Here is a 21,811-nt window from a genome sequence, read left to right on the forward strand (position 1 = left end):
GAAATTAAAACTTATCCAAAACTCACATGCTCTGAATATGTTGTCTTTTTTCCCCCAAATGGCTTTTTGAGTCTGTATTCTCCAGTTAATGATTAATCGATTACTAATTTAGTTGATTGTTTCAATAAGCGATTAATCACGATTAATACTATTAGTCCTTTCAGCCCTTTTATGTGGCCCTCTGGACTCCAGAGGGACGAATAAATAAAACCATCCAGATAACTGTTGTGAGCTGAAATAAAAATGTCCAATTTTTTTAGATTAATCCCTTTTTCTGAAATATCTCACAAATTCTGGCCTTTTCAACCTCATACATTTAATTAAATTTCTTTTTAGAAAATTTTATTAATGTAGATGTTTTTTAAATCTAGAGTGAGTTTAATATTCTGTTGTTTATATGAGCACAGAGATTCAATCGGGAAAAGAAAGAAGAAAAATCAACATTTACATGAGATGTTGTATGTCTAAAGCAACAAATCAAGTCAAAACACGATGATTACTTCAAATGACATCTGCAATATATTTATTTTCCTCTTTAAATTTTATCATCATCATCAGCAGCAGCAGCAGCAGCAGCAGCATAAAGGAGCAAATGAGCAGAAATGTCAATGTTATACTTCTCTTTATGCGAATCATGAGGGACCTCATGATCCCAACATGTTTCAACTTTTACTTTCTGTTTTCTTTCTGTCTCGATCAGTTCTTGGTTGTTTTCTATACTCGCCATCGGTGAATGGTTTTCTGTTCTACAGTATTGCTGAAGATCCAGCAAAGCTAACGGAATTATAGTCACCTTGTCGGGTCCTCTTGCAGAAGGGAAGTTTTAAGCTCCAGGGTGGTGTTTTTTTGCTCCAAGGCGGTGTTTTTCTGCTCCAGGGTGGTGCTTTTCTGATCCAAGGCGGTGTTTTTCTTCTCCAGGGTGGTGTTTTTTTGCTCCAAGGCGGTGTTTTTCTGCTCCAAGGCGGTGTTTTTCTGCTCCAAGACGGTGTTTTTTTGCTCCAAGGCGGTGTTTTTCTGCTCCAAGGCGGTGTTTTTCTGCTCCAAGGCGGTGTTTTTCTGCTCCAGGGTGGTGTTTTTTTGCTCCAAGGCGGTGTTTTTCTGCTCCAAGGCTGTGTTTTTCTGCTCCAAGTCGGTGTTTTTTTGCTCCAAGGCGGTGTTTTTCTGCTCCAGGGTGGTGTTTTTCTTCTCCAAGGCGGTGTTTTTTTGCTCCAGGGCGCTCTTTTCCTTTTCCAAGGTGGAGTTTTTGTGCCCCAGGGTGGTGTTTTTCTGATCCAAGGCAGTGTTTTTTTGCTCCAAGGCGGTGTTTTCCTTCTCCAGGATGGTGTTTTCCTTTTTCAAGGCGGTGTTTTTCTGCCCCAGGGCAGTGTTTCTCTGCTTCAGGGTGGTGTTTCTCTGCTCCAAGGCGGTGTTTTCCTGCTCCAGGGTGGTGTTTTTCTGCTCCAAGGTGGTGTTTTTTTGCTCCAGGTCATTCTTTTCCTCTTCCAAGGCGGTGTTTTTCTGCTCCAATGCGAAGTTTTTCTGCTCCAGGGTGGTGTTTTTTTGCTCCAAGGCGGTGTTTTTCTGCTCCAGGGTGGTGCTTTTCTGATCCAAGGCGGTGTTTTTTTGCTCCAGGGCGCTCTTTTCCTTTTCCAAGGCGGAGTTTTTGTGCCCCAGGGTTTTTTCTGCTCCAATGTGGTGTTTTCCAGCTCCAGGGTGGTGTTTTTCTGCTCGAAGGTGGTGCTATTCTGCTCCAGGGTGGTGTTTTTCTGCTCCAATGCGGTGTTTTCCTTCTCCAGGGTGGTGTTTTCCTTTTCCAAGGTGGTGTTTTCCTGCTCCAGGGTGGTGATTCTCTGCTCCAGGGTGGTGTTTTTCTGCGCCAATGCGGTGTTTTCCAGCTCCAGGGTGGTGTTTTTCTGCTTTCAGGGTGGTGTTTTTCTGCTCCAGGACACTCTTTTCGTCTTCCAAAGCATTTTTTTTCTGCTCCAGGGTGGTGTTTTCCTTTTCCAAGGCGGTGTTTTTCTGCTCTAAGGCGCTCTTTTCCTTTTCCAAGGCGGTGTTTTTTTGCTCCAGGGCGCTCTTTTCCTTTTCCAAGGCGGTGTTTTTCTGCTCCAGGGTGGTGTTTTCCTCTTCCCAGACAGTGTTTTCCTGCTCCAAGGCGATGTTTTTCTGCCCCAGGACAGTGTTTCTCTGTTCCAAGGCAGTGTTTTTCTGCTCCAATGCGGAGTTTTTTTGCTCCAGGGTGGTGTTTTTGGGCTCTAAGGCGGTGTTTTCCTTCTCCAGGTTGGTGTTTTTCTGCTCCAATGCGGTGTTTTCCTTCTCCAGGGTGGTGTTTTCCTTTTCCAAGGCGGTGTTTTCCTTCTCCAGGGTGGTGTTTTCCTTTTCCAAGGCGGTGTTTTCCTGCTCCAGGGTGGTGTTTTCCTTTTCCAAGGCGGTGTTTTCCTGCTCCAGGTGGTGATTCTCTGCTCCAGTGCGGTGTTTTTCTGCTCCAATGCGGTGTTTTCCTGCTCCAGGGTGGTGATTCTCTGCTCCAGTGCGGTATTTTTCTGCTCCAGGGTGGTGTTTTTCTGCTCTAAGGCGGTGTTTTCCTGCTCCAGGGTGGTGTTTTTCTGCTCCAATGCGGTTTTTTCCAGCTCCAGGGTGGTGTTTTTCTGCTCCAAGGCGGTGTTTTGCTGCTCCAGGTTGGTGTTTCTCTGCTTTCAGGGTGGTGTTTTTCTGCTCCAGGTTGGTGTTTTTCTGCTCCAAGGCGGTGTTTTTCTGCTCCAGGACACTCTTTTCGTCTTCCAAAGCAGTGTATTTCTGATCCAAGGCGGTGTTTTCCTGCTCCAGGGTGGTGTTTTTCTGCTCCAATGCGGTTTTTTCCAGCTCCAGGGTGGTGTTTTTCTGCTCCAAGGCGGTGTTTTGCTGCTCCAGGTTGGTGTTTCTCTGCTTTCAGGGTGGTGTTTTTCTGCTCCAGGTTGGTGTTTTTCTGCTCCAAGGCGGTGTTTTTCTGCTCCAGGACACTCTTTTCGTCTTCCAAAGCATTGTTTTCCTGCTCCAGGGCGGTATTTTTCTGCTCCAGGGTGGTGTATTTTTGCTCCAGGGTGGTGTTTTTCTGATCCAAGGCAGTGTTTTTTTGATCCAGGGTGGTGTTTTTCTGCTCCAAGGCGGTGTTTTCCTGCTCCAGGGTGGTGTTTGTCTGCTCCAGGTGGTGTTTTTCTGCTCCAATGCGGTGTTTTCCTTCTCCAGGGTGGTGTTTTTCTGCTCCAATGCGGTGTTTTCCTTCTCCAGGTTGGTGTTTTCCTCTTCCCAGACAGTGTTTTTCTGCTCCAAGGATGTGTTTTCCTGCTCCAGGGTGGTCTTTCTCAGATTCAGGGTGTTTTCTGCCCCAGGACAGTGTTTCTCTGCTTCAGGGTGGTGTTTCTCTGTTCCAAGGCAGTGTTTTTCTGCTCCAATGCGGTGTTTTCCTTCTCCAGGGTGGTGTTTTTCTGCTCCAATGCGGTGTTTTCCTTTTCCAAGGCGGTGTTTTTCTGCCCCAGGGCAGTGTTTTCCTGCTCCAGGGTGGTGTTTCTCTGCTTTCAGGGTGGTGTTTTTCTGCTCCAGGGTGGTGTTTTTCTGCTCCAGGGTGGTGTTTTTCTGCTCCAGGTTGGTGTTTCTCTGCTTTCAGGGAGGTGTTTTTCTGCTCCAGGACACTCTTTTCGTCTTCCAAAGCATTGTTTTTCTTCTCCAGGGTGGTGTTTTTCTGCTCTAAGGCACTCTTTTCCTTTTCCAAGGCGGTGTTTTTTTGCTCCAGGGCACTCTTTTCCTTTTCCAAGTCGGTGTTTTTCTGCTCCAGGGTGGTGCTTTTCTGATCCAGGGTGGTGTTTCTCTGCTCCAAGGCGGTGTTTTTTTGCTCCAGGGTGGTGTTTTTCTGCTCCAGGACACTCTTTTCGTCTTCCAAAGCATTGTTTCTCTGCTCCAAGGCGGTGTTTTTTTGCTCCAGGGTGGTGTTTTTCTGATCCAAGGCAGTGTTTTTTTTATCCAGGGTGGTGTTTTCCTTTTCCAAGGCGGTGTTTTTCTGCTCCAGGGTGGTGTTTTCCTTTTCCAAGGCGGTGTTTTCCTTCTCCAGGCTGGTGTTTTCCTCTTCCCAGACAGTGTTTTTCTGCTCCAATGCAGAGTTCTTTTGCTCCAGGGTGGTGTTTTCCTGCTCTAAGGCGCTCTTTTCCTTTTCCAAGGCGGTGTTTTTCTGCCCCAGGGCAGTGTTTTCCTGCTCCAGGGTGGTGTTTTTCTGCTCTAAGGCTGTGATTTTCTGCTCCAGGGTGGTGTTTTTCTGATCCAAGGCGGTGTTTTCCTGCTCCAGGTTGGTGTTTCTCTGCTTTCAGGGTGGTGTTTTTCTGCTCCAAGACACTCTTTTCGTCTTCCAAAGCATTGTTTTTCTGCTCTAAGGCGCTCTTTTCCTTTTCCAAGGTGGTGTTTTTTTGCTCCAGGGCGCTCTTTTCCTTTTCCAAGGCTGTATTTTCCTGCTCCAGGGTGGTGTTTCTCTGCTCCAAGGTGGTGTATTTCTGCTCCAATGCGGTGTTTTTCTGCTCGAAGGCGGTGTTTTTCTGCTCCAGTGTGGTGTTTTCCTGCTCCAGGGTGGTGTTTTTCTGTTCCAATGCGGTGTTTTCCTGCTCCAGTGTGGTGTTTTCCTGCTCCAAGGCACTCTTTTCGTCTTCCAAAGCAGTGTTTTTCTGCTCTAAGGATGTGTTATCCTGCTCCAGGTGGTGTTTTTCTGCTCCAGGTGGTGTTTTTCTGCTCCAAGGCAGTGTTTTTCTGCTCCAATGCGGTGTTTTCCTTCTCCAGGGTGGTGTTTTTCTGCTCCAAGGCGGTGTTTTCCTGCTCCAGGGTGTTGTTTTTCTGCTCCAGGTTGATGTTTTCCTGCTCCAAGGTGCTCTTTTCCTCTTCCAAGGCGGTGTTTTCTGCTCCAAGGCGGTGTTTTTCTGCTTCAGGGTGGTGTTATTCTGCTCCAGGGCACTCTTTTTCTCTTCCAAGGCGGCGTTTCCCTACCTCAAGGCGCTGTTTATTTGGTCCAAGACAGTGGACATCATGTTGATTTGTTTCATGACGTCGTGGAACTGCTTTATCTCTGTAGGTCCCAGAATCAGAAGATGAGGCGTTAATTCTCGGACTTTTTGTTGATTCGCTTTTTCTTAACAAATCCAAACGCTGTTCCATGTTTTTCTTTGAGTTCAGACTTATTTGTATCCCAAATTTCTGAATGTAAGGTAATTCTTTTGTTGGGATCCTGTTTATCTTGGAAACTTGTTTTCAGTCTCTTGTTAGGAGGTAATCCTGCTACTTCTATCTATCTCTCTTCTGAAATGGATGTGACTTAGAATTCAAGAGTTCAGCTTTGTCATACACAAAGCTCCAAACATCAAAGCTTTATGATGTCAATTTGCGTGATGTCACAAATTGATGTCACTACCTCAGCAGAACAGCTAGAAAACTGGCAAAGTTTGAGAAGACCAGAACAACTGTGGCGAGCGTGGGTTGAGTTTACCCGGAGAGCGGGAATTAACTCAGGCCTTGTTTGGTCAAAAGCAGCACAACAAAACTTAATACGCCATTATTAAATGGACCCGGGTCGACCCGGAGTAAAACATATAAAGAATTCTCAATATATTTCTAAATAAATGTGTTGTGCTCATGTCCGTCAAATGGTTTTGCATTTTTTAAGTAGATCGCTTTGGGTTGGTCATTTTAGGAAAAAGTGTGAGCACCCCTAGTTTATTACTCAATTCACTGGATTAATGGTTCATCATCTAATGAACCATTAATCGACAATAATGAGTTTATTAACTATTTTCCCATGGTTGCCGACGTCATCCATGATGCTGGCTTCGTTGTCCGAACAGTGGGTGCCACGGAAGCATGGAGCTGAAATGACAATTAGCACTGCTATAACACTAACAAAAGAATACTGATTAGTTTTCTGTTAGAGAACATTTTGACGCTGGCACATTCACCCACTTTTCCTCTCCTGCGATGGGTATTTGTCCAATTTCCAATGGTAATTTCACCGCTTTTTCAAATATCACATTTCCCCCCAAGTCCTGATAAGGGAACCAAAGGTCCTTTAAATTTATTAGCATTCACATTAATTAGAGTAGCCTCTACCCCGGTCCCAACACTTTCTGTACATTTGTATTTTTCCAATAAATTTCTAACTCAACATGTGGTCGTCTTATGTTGTCGCTTGACCAATTTGCAGCTCGAATTTGGGGGACCGGGGCTAGATCTTCATCCTAATAATATTCTTCCAGGTGTGTCAGATCAGGATACAGAGTTGAATGTCTCCCATTCTTATTCCTACCTCTTTTGTCTTTTTTTTCCTTCTTTTTAACCGTTTAACCGTCATTGTAAACTAAGTCTTTGTTATCTACTCTTTTGCACTCTGGCCCTGTATATATACTTTTGCACCACGTGGCAATGTCAGGAAGGGGAAAATCCCGTACTATTCAGACACAGCTAAAGTCATACTCACAGGCCTCGGCTTCTTTGCCGCTAGAGCCATGTGCCGTTACCGCTCCGACTCAAATGAACCCGGACGTCGATAACCTAAAGCTGGAACTGCTGTCTTCTTTGAAAGAAGATATTGCTGGCATTATTAAGAAGGAACTTGAAGAGGTTCTTGGAGATGCGTTGTCATCCATTAAAGCTGAGGTACAAGCCGTGAAGACGCAGCTAGCAAGTGACTATGCTGCTGCTACTGATGCTAAGGTGGTTAAGCTAACGGCTACGGTGGGAGACGTGGAGGAGGCGCTCACGGGTTGCACTGATTACATTGCCGGTATGAAAACTACTCTGGAGCAGCTTACGGCTAAAGTCACGATGTTGGAAGAAAAGTGTGAGAACTTAGAGTCAAGATCGCGCCGCAACAATATCAGGTTCATCGGCGTGGAGAAGGGCGCTGACTCCTGCTCACCTACCGCTGTGGCTGCGCTACTGAAGGAAGCGCTCGGGCTGGAAAAGGAACCGCTGGTGGATCGGACTGGAAAAGGAACCGCTGGTGGGTCGGGCTGGAAAAGGATCCGCTGGTGGATCGGTCTCATCGCTCTATCCAACCCAAACCGAAACCAGGCGAACGACCTCGAGTAATTGTGTGCAGGCTTCATTACTACAGTGACTGTCTGGACATTTTACGTCGTGCGAGGGAGCGCCAGCGGATTAAAGTCGGAGCCGGGACCATATCGATTTTTCCGGATCACACTGCAAAGGTTCCCGGGGCTCGAGTAGCCTTTAATGAGGTAAAGCGGCTACTTCGTGGCATCGAAGGGATCAGGTACGGACTTTTCTACCCAGCGGAGCTGCGCATTACTTACAATGGAGTTGTAAATGAGTTCACTTCATCCGAGGACGCAAAGCAATACTTCAGACAACAGTACAATTCTCGCCCACTGACGTTATAGCTGATAAATATGGCCGATATGTGATAGTTGCTGGAGTATTGATGCAAAAAAAGGTTCTTCTCGTGAACATATATGCTCCGAACATTGATGATGCTGAGTTTGCAAATAGATTATTGAGTAGCCTCCCATTTCTGGATTCTCATTTGCTAATTTTAGGGGGTGACTTAAATTATGTCATTGATCCAGAGTTAGACCGATCTAATCTTCGTAATTTTCAAAATCTTTAATGGCTCAAACGTTCTCTGATTTCATGAAGCAGAGTGGTCTTATTGACCCGTGGAGATCCCGAAACCCAACCAGTAAAAAAATGTCTTTCTTTTCCAGGGTTGCACCACTCTTATTCCAGAAAATTGATTATTTTGTTATTGACCAGGCTCTCAACTCATGTGTAGTTTCCTCTGATTATTTGAGTATAATGATATCAGACCATGCTCCATTATTATTAGATATTCAGTTGACTTCTTATAAACGTAGTCGACCGTTGTGGCGGTTTAATTCCTTTTTACTGGCAGATGAAGAATTTTGTGACTTTATTTCTAATGCAATTGATGAGTTTCTGGTGTTTAATAAGAATGATTCCACTTCTCATTCTCTGTTATGGGAAACACCTAAGTCCTATCTCAGAGGAGAAATAATTTACTACACATCTCTGTCTAATGAAAGACATAACTCAAGGCGTACTGAATTGGCTATAGCCATTGCTAAACTTGATCAAAGATATGCCATAAGTCCCTCACCAGAATTATTTAAAGAGTGTATGGGTGTTCAATCAGAGATTGAGTTAATTTCTACTAAAGAAGCTGAACGCTTACTTTTACACAGTAAAGGTTCATATTATGAATACGGCGACAAGACTGGGCATTTATTGGCACATCAGTTACGGCGTCAGGTCAACTCTCGTATAATACCTAGTATTCAAAATACTCAACAAGTAATTACAACCGACCCCACCAAAATTAATGACACCTTTAAATCATTTTACTCTTACTTATATTCATCAGAATTTCCCACAGATAATAATAAAATGGAAGAATTTTTTTCAAAGTCTTTCCATTCCTGCTATTGATATTGATACTGCCAGGAGCATGGATTCTTCACTCAGCCTTGTGGAAGTGAAAAATTCAATAAAATCGCTGCAGTCAAACAAAGCCCCTGGCCCTGATGGGTTTCCCATCGAATTATATAAAAAGTTCATAAGAAAATTGGCACCACTATTATTGGCTATGTTTAACGAATCTTTAGAACGCAAGACTTTACCTCCAACATTAACACAAGCTACTGTAGTTTTACTTCACAAAAAGGACATGGACACAACTTTATGTGGTTCTTACAGACCATTGTCCTTGTTAAATGCAGATGTAAAGGTGCTAGCCAAGTTGGTTGTTTCTTGTTTGGAGAAGGCCCTCCCTTTGGTTATATCTGAAGAGCAAAATGGCTTTATCAAGGGGCGTCAATTATTTTTTAATACACGCACCCTTTTTAATGTTATCTATTTAAACACTCCTTTGATGTGCCCGAAATGGTCATTTCCCTGGACGCTGAAAAAGCATTTGACAGGGTGGAGTGGGAATACTCGTTTGTGGTTTTGAAGAAATCCGTATTTGGTTTGTTTCTTGGATTCGTCTCCTTTGTACAGCTCCTAAAGCCAGTGTCCATACTAATGATATATACTCGGATTATTTCTCTCTTGGGCGTGGAACACGTCAAGGCTGTCTGTTGTCGCCTTTGCTCTTCATTATTGCAATTGAGCCTTTGTCTATCGCATTGCGTACATCCCCCTCATTTAGAGGGAGTTTTCCAAATGGGACAGAATATAAATTGTCCTTATATGCAGATGATCTGTTGCTATATGTATCTAATCCCACTACTTCTGTCCCCACTGTCTTGCATATCTTAAATAATTTCAGCTCCTTTTCAGGCTACAAATTGAATTTGGAAAAGAGTGAATGCTTTCCCATAAACACTACTGCCTGTAGTCTTCAACATTCTGACTTTCCATTCAAACTCAGTCTCACAGGATTTAAATATCTTGGTAGAAAATGTGACACGTTGTTTTGTGAAATTTTAGACAAGATTCGGAGGTGATCGGTGGTAAATAATGAGGCAAATACTGTTTTTTGCTAGAATAAAATGTGTCCGTTTTAATTCCATACAGAAATACAGAAAAGAAACAAAATGCACACTTCAACTGCACGTGATGCTCAAAACAAACACTGATTCTGCTAGAACGAGTGTGTCTTTTCACCCCGCCACAGAAATACAGTAGAGCAAAATACACACTTCAACTGAACACAAGGTGCTCGATTCATTCAAGTTTCAACGCTCTTATGGTGACATGTGACTGGAGAGCCGGCAGCCTGGTAGAGCTAGCATCCACGTAGCCGGGCGTTCGTGCTCAAAACCCACGGCAGACTCTGCCAGAACAAAGAACAAAAAACTCTTATATTTTTCTACAATCGACATCGTGTGAGGGGGGGGGATGGCCAGTTCTCCCCCTCAGGCGAGCCACCCAATCAGAACGCAATTGCCCTCTGTCCACGTGATCAGCGTGTGATTCCTTACCGTTGTCCGTTAGTTCACAACGTGGTCAGCTGTCCACGAGTTCAGCACGTGATCATTTACAGAAGACGGTCAATACATATTATACAGATGATTATCAAAGAACATAGAAATATAAAGAACCTACATAAACCTACATTTGATGTTTGTTATGAATGACGTATACTCACAAACAAACAGGGTAATTAGTCCAACGTTTAGAAACTACAGCGGCTGTAATACGCCACAGCAAAGGTAAATAAAGGTAAAATAACCCGAACAGGTGATCAACTCAAAACCACTCGTACCTTTTTACTCTGTATCTCTTTGTAGTTTAAGCACACTTGTTACCGTATCAACCGCCTGCACCCCGCAAGACGAGCAAAGATTACGTTAAAAACAAAACATTCAGTCTGTTACGATATCAAGTTTCCAGTCTTGATATTTATTTCTGGATTATTAATCAGCGCTTCCCTGAACACAGTGATGGTTGGTTGACTAGCTGTACTTGGTGCTAGAGAGGCTAACACGAGTAACAGTTTAGTCCAAAGCCTTTTCTGCTAAAATAAAATCTTCAGTGTGTGTCAAATACAGTACACGTTGCATATTGATCTGTTTAGCTAACATCAGACTGTGTAGCAGACAGGCTTCAAGGTGTAGAAGTTGTATCAGTACTGCTATTATGCTGTACTTAGCTAACGGGAAGCTCGTGTTTGTGAGATGGCCACCCACGTGACCACGTAGAATGGGCATCAGCCAATGAAAATGGTATTGGTAATGGTATTAAAAAATTTTTAACTCTAAATCCTGACACAAAAATTATTTTTGTTTTTTATTTGCTATCATTCACTATTTATTACTTATTAGTTTTTTTTTTTTTGTTTTTTTTTTAATTCTTTTTCTCTATACCACACAAGATAATACACTCATGGATTATTTTGGTTTGATCCCACCAAACAGACAATTTGAGGAATTGCTGACTCTAAATCTAATTTACTAATCGAAAAGTGAAAAGCTCACCATGCCCTTCAACTACATAATTAACTAATTAATTTGGATTTTTAACGCCATTATGATCCAGTTCCTTTAAAGTTACCAGTTAAGAATTTGGAAACTCTTCATTACCTGGATTTTTAACTTAACCAATTAAATTAGACTTGAAAATCCACTCTTATTATGTACTCCGAATTTAATGAAACTTGAATTTTTGAATCTCACCATACCCCAATCCTCTAAATATAACTAATTAACTTATGTTGGAAGTTCATCATGACCTTTGACCTTAAAACACAACCAATCAATGTTGGAACTCACTATAACTCTTATTCTAAACCTAACCAATTGAATTTGGCCTATTACCACAATATAATTGTGGACTCTTGTGAGAGACACCGAATTTATTAGTTTATTTACTTATTATACTGTTCATGTGTATTATAGTTCACAGGTACCCCACCCAATTTGTTTTGTTTATTATAAGAAGTTCATTCATTTTTCATTGTAGCTTGATAACTTAGTAACGGACATTTCCTTTATGTCATTGAACGCAACTGTTGTTGATGTGTGTGTTCCTGGAACGTTGGGGAGCAGTGCTCGGGTTCCGTTCTTGTGGGGAGCGTTAGGCACTGAGTATGTCAAGCGGTATTTTTGTATGAAGGTAAATAAAACCTTTTTTTAATTCGCAAAGACAACTCCGAATGTAATCTGTGCCTGAGCCGAGCAACATATAATGGCGAGCCAGCCAGGAGAGATGTTTTAAAGGATTTTCGGCGAAACAAAACGGAGATTTTTAGAACCGTTGGCAGGTAACGGTAGGGTTGTGCGCCGCTCAAGTAAAACTCTCTCCGACCATCGAACCTGAGATCTAAAAGATTTAAGAATAGTTTTCATCCAAGGGGTATGAGAACATTTTTATGAGTTTCCACCATGGAACTGGAATCTCTGCGAGACGAAGTCACAGCCGCGCTTTGTCAGTTAAGCCGCGATCGGCTGTTGGAGGTCAGTTATCAACTGAAATGCTTTGCTACAGAGGAAGAACCCACGAAAGACAGTACCAGACGCCAGCTGATGAGGGTTGTAGAGAATAAGCTGGACGAAGTTGAAAGCAGCTACTCTCCAAATGACGCTGTGCAGTTTGTAAACGAACTTTTATGGGCTCTGGGCCGACCGGAAGCTAAAGAGGAGCGTCGTGGAATTCTCCGCTCGTTCGATACAAGTAGCAAATATGAAGAGCTGCAAGGGAGATCAAGGCCATAGCGGAGAAACTCAGACTGGCCGGAAGCCGCTGCGGCTTGGGTTGAGCTCATCAGCCAAAGTACCGGAGGTGACCATTCGCCGTGAGTTTCGCATCTGTGGTCAAATAGGAGGTAGCGGGCAGCGTGATCGGCTGTCCTACACCAGCCTGCTGCACCAGATAGAAAATGGACTCCGGAAAGGCCACAGTGAGCCAGAAGTTATGGAAGCGGTGATAAGAGCAATTAACCCTGGTCTCAAGCTGCGTGATATGCTGGAAATAAAGACTGATTTGACGCTCCCACAGCTAAAGACAATATTAAAAGGACATTACAGAGAAGATGACACATCTGACTTGTACCAAAAACTGGTGAATCTTTCCCAGGACTCAAAAGAGTCAGCTCAAGACTTCTTATTCAGGGCCATAGAGCTTAAAGACAGGCTTTTATATGCATCCAAGAACGAAGAAGCGGAAGACTACAGCGTGGACCTGGTGAAAAGGAAGTTTTTAAGATCAGTGGGTACAGGACTGCAAAACGATAATATCAAATTTCAGATCAAGACACTTCTTGGCGACCCAGATGTAACTGATGAGACCCTGATTGAGAAATTTAATGAAGCTGCAAATCTCGAGACAGAGCGGCTAAACAAATTAAAGAGAAACAACCCAAAAAACAACAAGGATTAACGAGCTGCTCACTGAAGATGAACCACGCAGCAGATCTCAGACCAAGGATGACAAGAGGCGACAACTCCTGCTCCACCTGAAATGCACACCTTAGTGAGCGAACTGAGAAAGCGAGGTTGCAGAGGTAAAACAGATGTTCATCGCTTCCTGAACACCAGTAAGTGGCATGCTGCAAAGAGGACATCGGAGGCTGGGGGTACCCAGAAGAGGAGGGGATGCAGAACCTGCCAGAGCAACGGGAAAGGAGACGACTGCACCCATTGCTTCAAATGTGGTCAGCCAGGTCACATCTCCAGAGGATGCAGAGCTCCACGTCAGCAGCAGGAAAACATCGGAGGGCCACTGTCATGGGACCAGCAGTGACCCGGTCACCACATGAGGAGTCCCGCCGCTGCCTTTCCTGCTACCGGGAAGAATCAGTTGACGCTTCACTCCAGAGGTGTTCAGGTTGCTCAGCTGCCATGTATTGTTCCAAAGCATGTCAGACACAACATTGGCACAAACATCACCACACATGTAAAGCTGTGAGACTAGCTGAACAATATCTGGGTGAAAAAAATGAAAAGAGTTGTTTTCTGCTTGTAGAAAATGTTGACATTTCCTCAGATAAACAGGGGAAGAAACTAGTAAAACTAATTGGTAGGCGTAAAATGGTGAGTTGCACTTTTGACAATCTACCAGTTGTCGCTCTGTGGGACACGGGTGCACAGGCCACAGTGATAAATGACAATTGGAGGGCGGATCACTTACCTCACACCACTATAAGGGGGATAGATGAGCTCTTGGGATCAGAACCATTAAATGGGCTTGCTGCTAATCAAACAGAAATACCATTTATAGGGTGGATCCCCATAGATTTTAAACTTACTGGGGTTAAAAAGTCTAGCTCTAGCCTCCTAGTGCCTGTGCTCGTCTCAAGTGACCCAAATGTGGCTCAGGACCCTATTATAGGGTACAATGTGATAGAGGAAGTCATCAAAGAGCAGTTGAAGCAACAGGGCAATAAAAACAACGATATTGCTAACATAGTGAGCAGTGCTTTCGACATTGATGTTGGATCTGCAGAGACTGTTATCCAGTTAATACAGACACCCCAGAGCTCTAGAAAGGAGATTCAAGTAAAAACAGGACGGAGTAAAATTATCCTAGGCTCTGGTGAAACTCTAACCATTCGCTGTCGAACTCACATCCAGGCTGACGAGGACACTGTAATGTTGTTTTGTCCTACCCTGAATACCAGCATCCCAAAAGGACTTCATATGCAAGAAGTACTGTTTAAAATGAAAAGAGGCAACTCAGCCATGGTCCCAGTGTCTGTCACCAACACCACAGGTTATAATGTAACTTTAAAATCACGTCTCATTCTGGGCCATATCGAGGCTGTAAAAGCAATATATCCAGCTGCTTTGCAACCAGTAGAGAACCGACAAACTAATAACATGACAAGTGATGTAGATGTTAAAGTTTCATCACCTACCAGCAGTGACCCGAGTGATATTTGGGATCCTCCTGTACAGTTAGATCATTTAACTGGTGAGCAGCAGCTTGCAGTGAAAGCAATGCTCAGAGAGGAGTGTAAAGCTTTTGCCAAAGATGAAAATGATGTTGGTTGTATTCCCAGTCTTCGCATGCACATTACTCTCAAAGATCAGACACCAGTTCAAAAGACCTACATTAGTGTGCCTAAACCACTTCACCAGGAAGTAAAAACCTACCTGCAGGACTTGCTAAATAGAGGCTGGGTTACAAAATCAAAGTCATCCTATTCTTCGCCGATAGTCTGTGTGAGAAAGAAATCAGGCGAGCTCAGACTTTGTGTAGATTATCGAGAACTTAATCGCAAATCAGTACCTGACAGGCATCCTATTCCCAGAATACAAGACATGCTGGACAGCCTTACAGGTAGCTCCTGGTTTACAGTATTGGACCAGGGAAAGGCTTATCACCAGGGATTTTTAGATGAGGACAGTCAGCCACTCACAGCATTTATTACTCCATGGGGTTTATACCAATGGACTAGAATCCCATTTGGACTCAGTTCAGCACCAGCAGAATTTCAGAGAAGCATGGAGGAGTGTTTGTGGGGTTTGCGTGATGATGTTTGCCTACCTTATCTTGATGACAATTTGGTTCACAGTAAATCATTTGAAGACCATGTTGCACATGTAAGAGCAGTCTTACAAAGATACCAGAAACATGGGGTTAAACTTACTGCTAAGAAGTGTGAACTTTTCAAGCCAAAGGTCAGGTTTTTGGGTAGGATGGTGTCAAAAGAGGGTCATAGCATGGATCCAGCAGAGATTGCCCCCGTCCTGGCACTCAAAGAAAAACAACCCAGCACAGTGGGAGAGGTGAGACAGATACTGGGATTTCTGTCTTATTACAGATCTTATATTCAAGACTTTTCATCCATCGCAAAGCCCTTGTATGAACTGATTGCAACCCCAGCAGACGCTAAAAACTCCCTCCTCTGGCTCAAAAAAACAGGAAAGTAGAAAACAGAGGAAAAACAAACTGAGCAGGGGACAGCTGCCCTCATCATTCCCTGTTAAATGGACAGAAACTCATCATCAAGTTCTGTGCTACCTAGTTGACCAATTGACAAACCCTCCTATTCTAGGATACCCAGATCTAAATGAACCATTTGTGCTGCATACTGATGCTTCTCAAGCAGGGTTAGGGGCAGTTCTTTATCAACGCAGAAACGGCAAGTTACGAGTTATAGCTTATGGATCGAGAACTCTAACCCCACCAGAGAAAAACTATCATATGCATGCAGGTAAACTTGAGTTTTTAGCGTTAAAATGGTCTGTCTGTGAGCGCTTCAGGGATTATTTGTTTCATGCGCCATCTTTTGTGGTTTACACCGACAATAATCCACTCACTTATGTTTTGACAACAGCAAAATTAAATGCGTTGGGTCAGCGTTGGGTTGCTGAGTTGGCAGACTTCAATTTTACCATAAAATACAGACCTGGGAAAACAAATGCAGATGCAGATGGGTTATCTCGAATGCCCCTTGATTTTGAAGACTATATGAGAAGCTGCACACAAACAATTAGTCAAGACGCTGTAGTAGCCACACAGCAGGGTATCTTAGTGCAGCAAGCAGAACCAGCACCAATGTTGAATGCAATCTCCTTTAATGTCCTGCAGCAACAAACAGGAGCAGAGAGACTTTTGGAGTCAGTTCAACCAATACCAAGACAGGAAATCTGTGCAGCACAGCGGCGAGACCCTGTAATAGGCAAAATGTATGAGTATAGGCTGCAAAACAAAAGACCTGCTGCACATAAACTCCAAACTGAGAGTCCTGAGTTTAAAGCATTGGCTAGAGAGTGGAGCAAACTAAAAATCACCCAGGATGGAACAATGTTAAGAACAACCAAACACAAAAAGCAACTAGTCCTTCCTTCAGTGTACCATTCTTTAGTGCTAGATGAATTGCATAAACAAATGGGTCACTTGGGCTCAGAACGGACACTCAATCTGATTAGGGATCGTTTCTTTTGGCCAAAGATGCAAAGGGACGTTGAACATTTTGTCACCAATGTTTGTGAATGTCTAAAAAAAAGAAAACCCAACAGACAGGCACGTGCCCCTATGTTGAGCATAGAGACCACTCACCCATTTCAGCTAGTGTCAGTTGACTTTTTGCATTTGGAACAATGCAAAGGGGGTTTTGAGTACATTCTGGTAGTGATGGACCACTACACCCGCTTCGCTCAGGCCTACGCAACTACAAACAAATCAGCAAAAACGGTGGCAGATAAACTGTTTAATGACTTTTGTCTCAGATTTGGTTTTCCAGAAAAATTACATCATGATTTAGGACGAGAGTTTGAAAACAGGTTGATACATCACCTGAAAGAACTGTCTGGTGTTAAGGGGTCACACACCACCCCCTATCACCCACAAGGGAACGGACAAACAGAAAGATTTAACAGGACTCTTCTTTCTATGTTAAGAACGCTGACGGAGGAACAGAAAACAGATTGGAAAAATCACCTTCACAAAGTTGTACATGCATACAATTGCACTGTTAATGATGCCACCAGTTACTCTCCCTTCTTCTTGCTGTTTGGGAGGTCGCCACGGTTACCAGTTGATCTTCTGTTTGGCCTTGAGAGAGAGCAAGGTTCGGGTTCCTACCAGGACTATGTGGACAGATGGGGACAAAGGATGGCTGAGGCATACAGCATTGCCTCCAAAAATGCAGCCAAGTCTGCTGACCGAGGGAAAATACAGTACGACAAGAGAATACACGGTCCAGGACTGCGAGTCGGAAGCCGTGTACTTGTTAGAAATGTGGCAGAAAAGGGAGGGCCAGGCAAAATCCGCTCCTATTGGGAAGATAACATCTACGTGGTTAAGCGTCAAATGGGGGAGGAAAGTCCTGTATTCGAACTGGAGGCAGAAAATGGAAAAGGCAGAACAAGAGTTTTGCACCGAAATATGTTGTTGCCCTGTGATTTCCTCCCTTTGTGTTCAGATGAGAACATGACTGTAACCCGTACAAATACAAAGAAGAAATATGACAACAAACGGAGGCGAACGCTTGTGGGACAGACACAACGAACGGGAAGTGAGGAGGAGGCTCCAGAGGAGGATTTCTCTGATGTGGTTTTCAAATGGCCTCTTCCAGAGCTTAGCAGTTCACCTATACCGGACCCCATGGCTACAGAATTTGTGCCACAAAGTGCCAACAAATCCCTGCACAGAGCAGGGGATGGTCAGGGTGATTGTGCAGAGACTGTTGAGGAGGGTGCCGGCATTGCCGAGCCAGAGGATGTGGACAGTGGGTCTAACATTGAAGAGGCCATAGAGGCAAGACAGCCAAGTCCGCGTCCAAAGAGAGAGCGAAGGAGACCACAGACGTTGACATATTTTGCTCTTGGAGAACCAAATTGCACAGACAGAACAGTGGCCACGAAATGTGTAAATGTACAAGGTTACTGGCGGCCTTGGTAAAATAGAGAAAGTTGCAATGTAACCTGTTTGTCCATTCCATTCTCCATACATTAATGACCAGGTACACTTGAATGTCGAGACGACATTTCTAAAGTGAGGGAGAGTGTGAGAGACACCGAATTTATTAGTTTATTTATTTATTATACTGTTCATGTGTATTATAGTTCACAGGTACCCCACTCAATTTGTTTTGTTTATTATAAGAAGTTCATTCATTTTTCATTGTAGCTTGATAACTTAGTAACGGACATTTCCTTTATGTCGTTGAACGCAACTGTTGTTGATGTGTGTGTTCCTGGAACGTTGGGCAGCAGTGCTCGGGTTCCGTTCTTGTGGGGAGCGTTAGGCACTGAGTATGTCAAGCGGTATTTTTGTATGAAGGTAAATAAAACCTTTTTTTAATTCGCAAAGACAACTCCGAATGTCATCTGTGCCTGAGCCGAGCAACACTCTATACCATAAATTTTTCTTATTTTATTTGAAACTTGATATAATTTTAGTTTTAAATCCTAATCAATTATTTATTTTATTTATTATTATATATTTTTTTTATTATTATTACTATTTATTTATTTTTTTTTTGTTTTTTGTTTGTTATTATGTATTATTATTAGTTTGTATTCTTTTTCTCTATACAGCACATGACAATACACTCATGGTTTAGTTTGGGCTGGTCCCACTAAACAGGCATCCACTTTGCACTTACACAGCACATCACAGATCAGGTTACTTGTTAACCATTGCACATGAACACCTATAAGACAGGGTCCAGTCATTCAGGCTAGCTGTATGATCTCGAGTGAGAGCGCACTACCTTGGATGAACCAAGATGACCGTAGGCCGGATTATGGGCGTAAGAGAGCGGTTCAAACAAGGGTCAAACCACATCCCTTATCAGCCAGATCCTCGGTCACCTAGCTTGGATCTCTGGTGTCTTTGGACAAGCACACTGTCTGCACCCACCTACAAACAACAAAACCTATCCATTTTGCACCATAACACCCACAAATTATTAATACTTTTTTATATAAAAAAATTATTTTAAGCATTTATATATAGAGATGGATGATTTATTTATACATTTTTGTATTATTATTATTACTATTTCCATTTCTATTGATAGCTTATTTTATTAGATTTTATTTTATTCATGATGTTTACTGTATTTTAAAAAAAATTTTTATATATATATGTATATTTCTATATTTTTATATATTTTTTATATATAGGTATATATGGTTTCATTATATTCTTTTTTCTATTCTATTTTATGAATTTTTTTTATTTATTTACTTAGATTTTTTAGAAAAAATTATTTTATATATATATAAAAAATTTTTTATTATTATATATTTATATACTTATGGTCAAACATGTATATTTGGCAGACATATATATTAAAAGAATTTGTTATATTGTTTATATATATGAATGTTGGAGGAATTAATTAAAATGAATTGTTTTATTTCTCAATATTACGTCACCACCTGGGGGCTAGGGCGCATGCGCGATCTCTCTCCTCCCCCTCTCTCCTCCTTGTTCTCTTTAGCCCCCGTCATTCCGTCGAAAGTTCCAGAAGCTTCTTGACCGTTGGTTGACACACAGCTGCAACAAAGAAGAGTGCCGACATTAGAAAATACATTTTGTTTCAAAATAAGTAACAATTTCAGGGTTTACGTGAGTAGACACCTACCTTCTGTTACGAAAAGATCGTTGAATAATCTAAAACAAAAAAACTTACGAAAATCAATACGTAAAGGACTATTTTTACCACGTTTCCCAACCGAAATTTTCAAGAAAAACTGCTAATTGATTATAGAATCCGGCCCGGGACTTGATCAACCTGGGAGGCCACCGTTGAGGAGGGTGTCTGGTGTTTTTCACGGCCGAAACACCCGTTGATCCAGCGGTACACCACTGATGACGGATTCTACAATTTAGCTTTTTAGTTACGTTTTAACGTCGGGACGGTACCGCCGAACCGTTGTTAAAAACGCTAATAAAACCTTGATAAAATAGGCTAATTGGAAACATCTCTCTCAAAAAAATTAAATTAAAAATAATTGAAATAAGTTAAATCCTTGGTAAAATATTAAGGATCAATCTAATTTCTTGAACATACGTATAACTCTGTTATCTCCCTCATTTTTGAGGTTACTGTGAGGATTGTTTGCATCACTCATGGTTTTTTATTGAATGGAAAAAGTGTTTATTGAATTAAATCTGCTTTAGATTAATTACATTGCTTTTCAATACATGATTGTAATTTCTTCTGGATGTTCAATTTATTTTGTTTGATGTCTTTATACAGTTGTTGATTTAGGATAAATTTAGACGTTATTGATTTTTGATATTCTTTTTAATAACTTTATTGATCTGGATCATAACAATTGGTTCATGAATCCCTGTAAAAAATATCTCTATTGAATAAAGTTCATAATAAAATATTTAAGTTACTGACATTCTCTATGGTTGTACATAACACTATTCTACGGTGATTTGATTAACAGATTTCATTATAATAAGAATTCATTAACCTTTTTATTGGGATTTATTTAAATATAATTGATTGATTTACAGTTATAATCCTTTATCACTAATAATATATTGGTTCTACTCATTCTTTCAATATCAATACAATCGTATTCGGAAGCCTTTGAATAAAGAAATAGAGATTTTTAGGAAGACGAATTAAAAAGTTTTTTAAAAAAATAAAAAAATAATATATATAAAAAAAACAGTTATAATCCTTTACACAGATATATCCTTATATTTTGGTGTGTGTGTATATATATATATATATATATATATATATATATATATATATATATATATATATATATATATATATATATATATATATAGATTAGAAATTAACATTGAACTCAAATAAACAATATTTTTATCTTTGAAAAACTAACTCTTGAAGAAGTTTGTGTAAACAAAAAAATGCCGAACCAAATAGAAAAACTCAAAAAATGGATTGAACTGGTGGTACAACTAATGTTTATTCTATATAAAAAGATACAACTTAACCAACGTGAGACTGAGGGAGAAAAGGAACTATGGATGGAAATTCAACAAATACCAAGAATACACGTAGAAAAAATATTAAACGAGGCTACCAGAAAAATTCAAAAAAATATAAAAGCAGTAAAACAAAGGACTCTATTCTTGGCGAGGAAAACTATTAAGGATTACTTATCTAAACCACCAAGAAGCATTCGTAAACCACCATCAACCCAACTAAATGTATCAATGTCTACAAAAACAAAAAATGTTAAACAAAAAGGAATACGAGAAGAATCTGGGGATTTGCCCCTGGACCCACAAATACCCTCTACTTCTAAAATAACACTGGAGGAGGTTTTAAGAACCTCCCTCAAACCCTTGGGTACACAAACAAAACCTCTCATCCGAACGCATAACCACTTTGGGGACAAAATCAAAAATTGGCATCTGACACCAATGAAACCAATTTTAATTATAGGGGATTCAAACCTCAAAAATATACCAACACCGGCCAACACCAACATCCAAATTGACATTTACCCAGGAGCACAATTTAAACATGCAAAGAGCATCATCAGAAACACCAAACCTTCCAACGGGGTTAAATCGATCATTTTATCTTTTGGCATAAATAATAAGGATTACAATGACCAATCATCAATGATAAAACTCCTCAGTTCCCTGTTGAACACAACAAAAGACACCTTTCCATTTGCAGACATTTATATTCCCCTTCTCAATTTCTCCACAAAATTAAATTTCATACACAGACAAAATTTGAACATGATTAACGACGCTATCACATCAACCTGTAACAAATTACACCATCATACAATCACACCGATACCGAACACTGATTTCCATACAGAAAGAGACAACATACATTGGACAAAGGAGACTGGTAGGAAAATTCTCTCACATTGGTGTTGGCAGTTAAACTGTTCCGGCACGCTTGACTCCAGCGGTAAGGCCGACATTTTAGAAT

General features: G+C 41.5%; 1 long non-coding RNA gene across 2 annotated transcripts in view; it reads right to left on the reverse strand.

Annotated features, from left to right (window-relative positions):
- Positions 1-4,852: 4,852 nt before the first annotated feature.
- LOC122833854 overlaps positions 4,853-21,811 on the reverse strand; it is a 39,146-nt gene continuing 22,187 nt past the window's right edge. For both annotated transcript variants that reach the window (XR_006371067.1, XR_006371069.1), the window contains exon 5: positions 4,853-5,853. This is a non-coding gene — a long non-coding RNA (uncharacterized LOC122833854). The remainder of the gene's footprint in view (positions 5,854-21,811) is intronic.

The sequence above is a fragment of the Gambusia affinis genome, linkage group LG07, assembly GCF_019740435.1.
Source record: "Gambusia affinis linkage group LG07, SWU_Gaff_1.0, whole genome shotgun sequence".
Lineage (NCBI taxonomy): Eukaryota > Metazoa > Chordata > Actinopteri > Cyprinodontiformes > Poeciliidae > Gambusia > Gambusia affinis.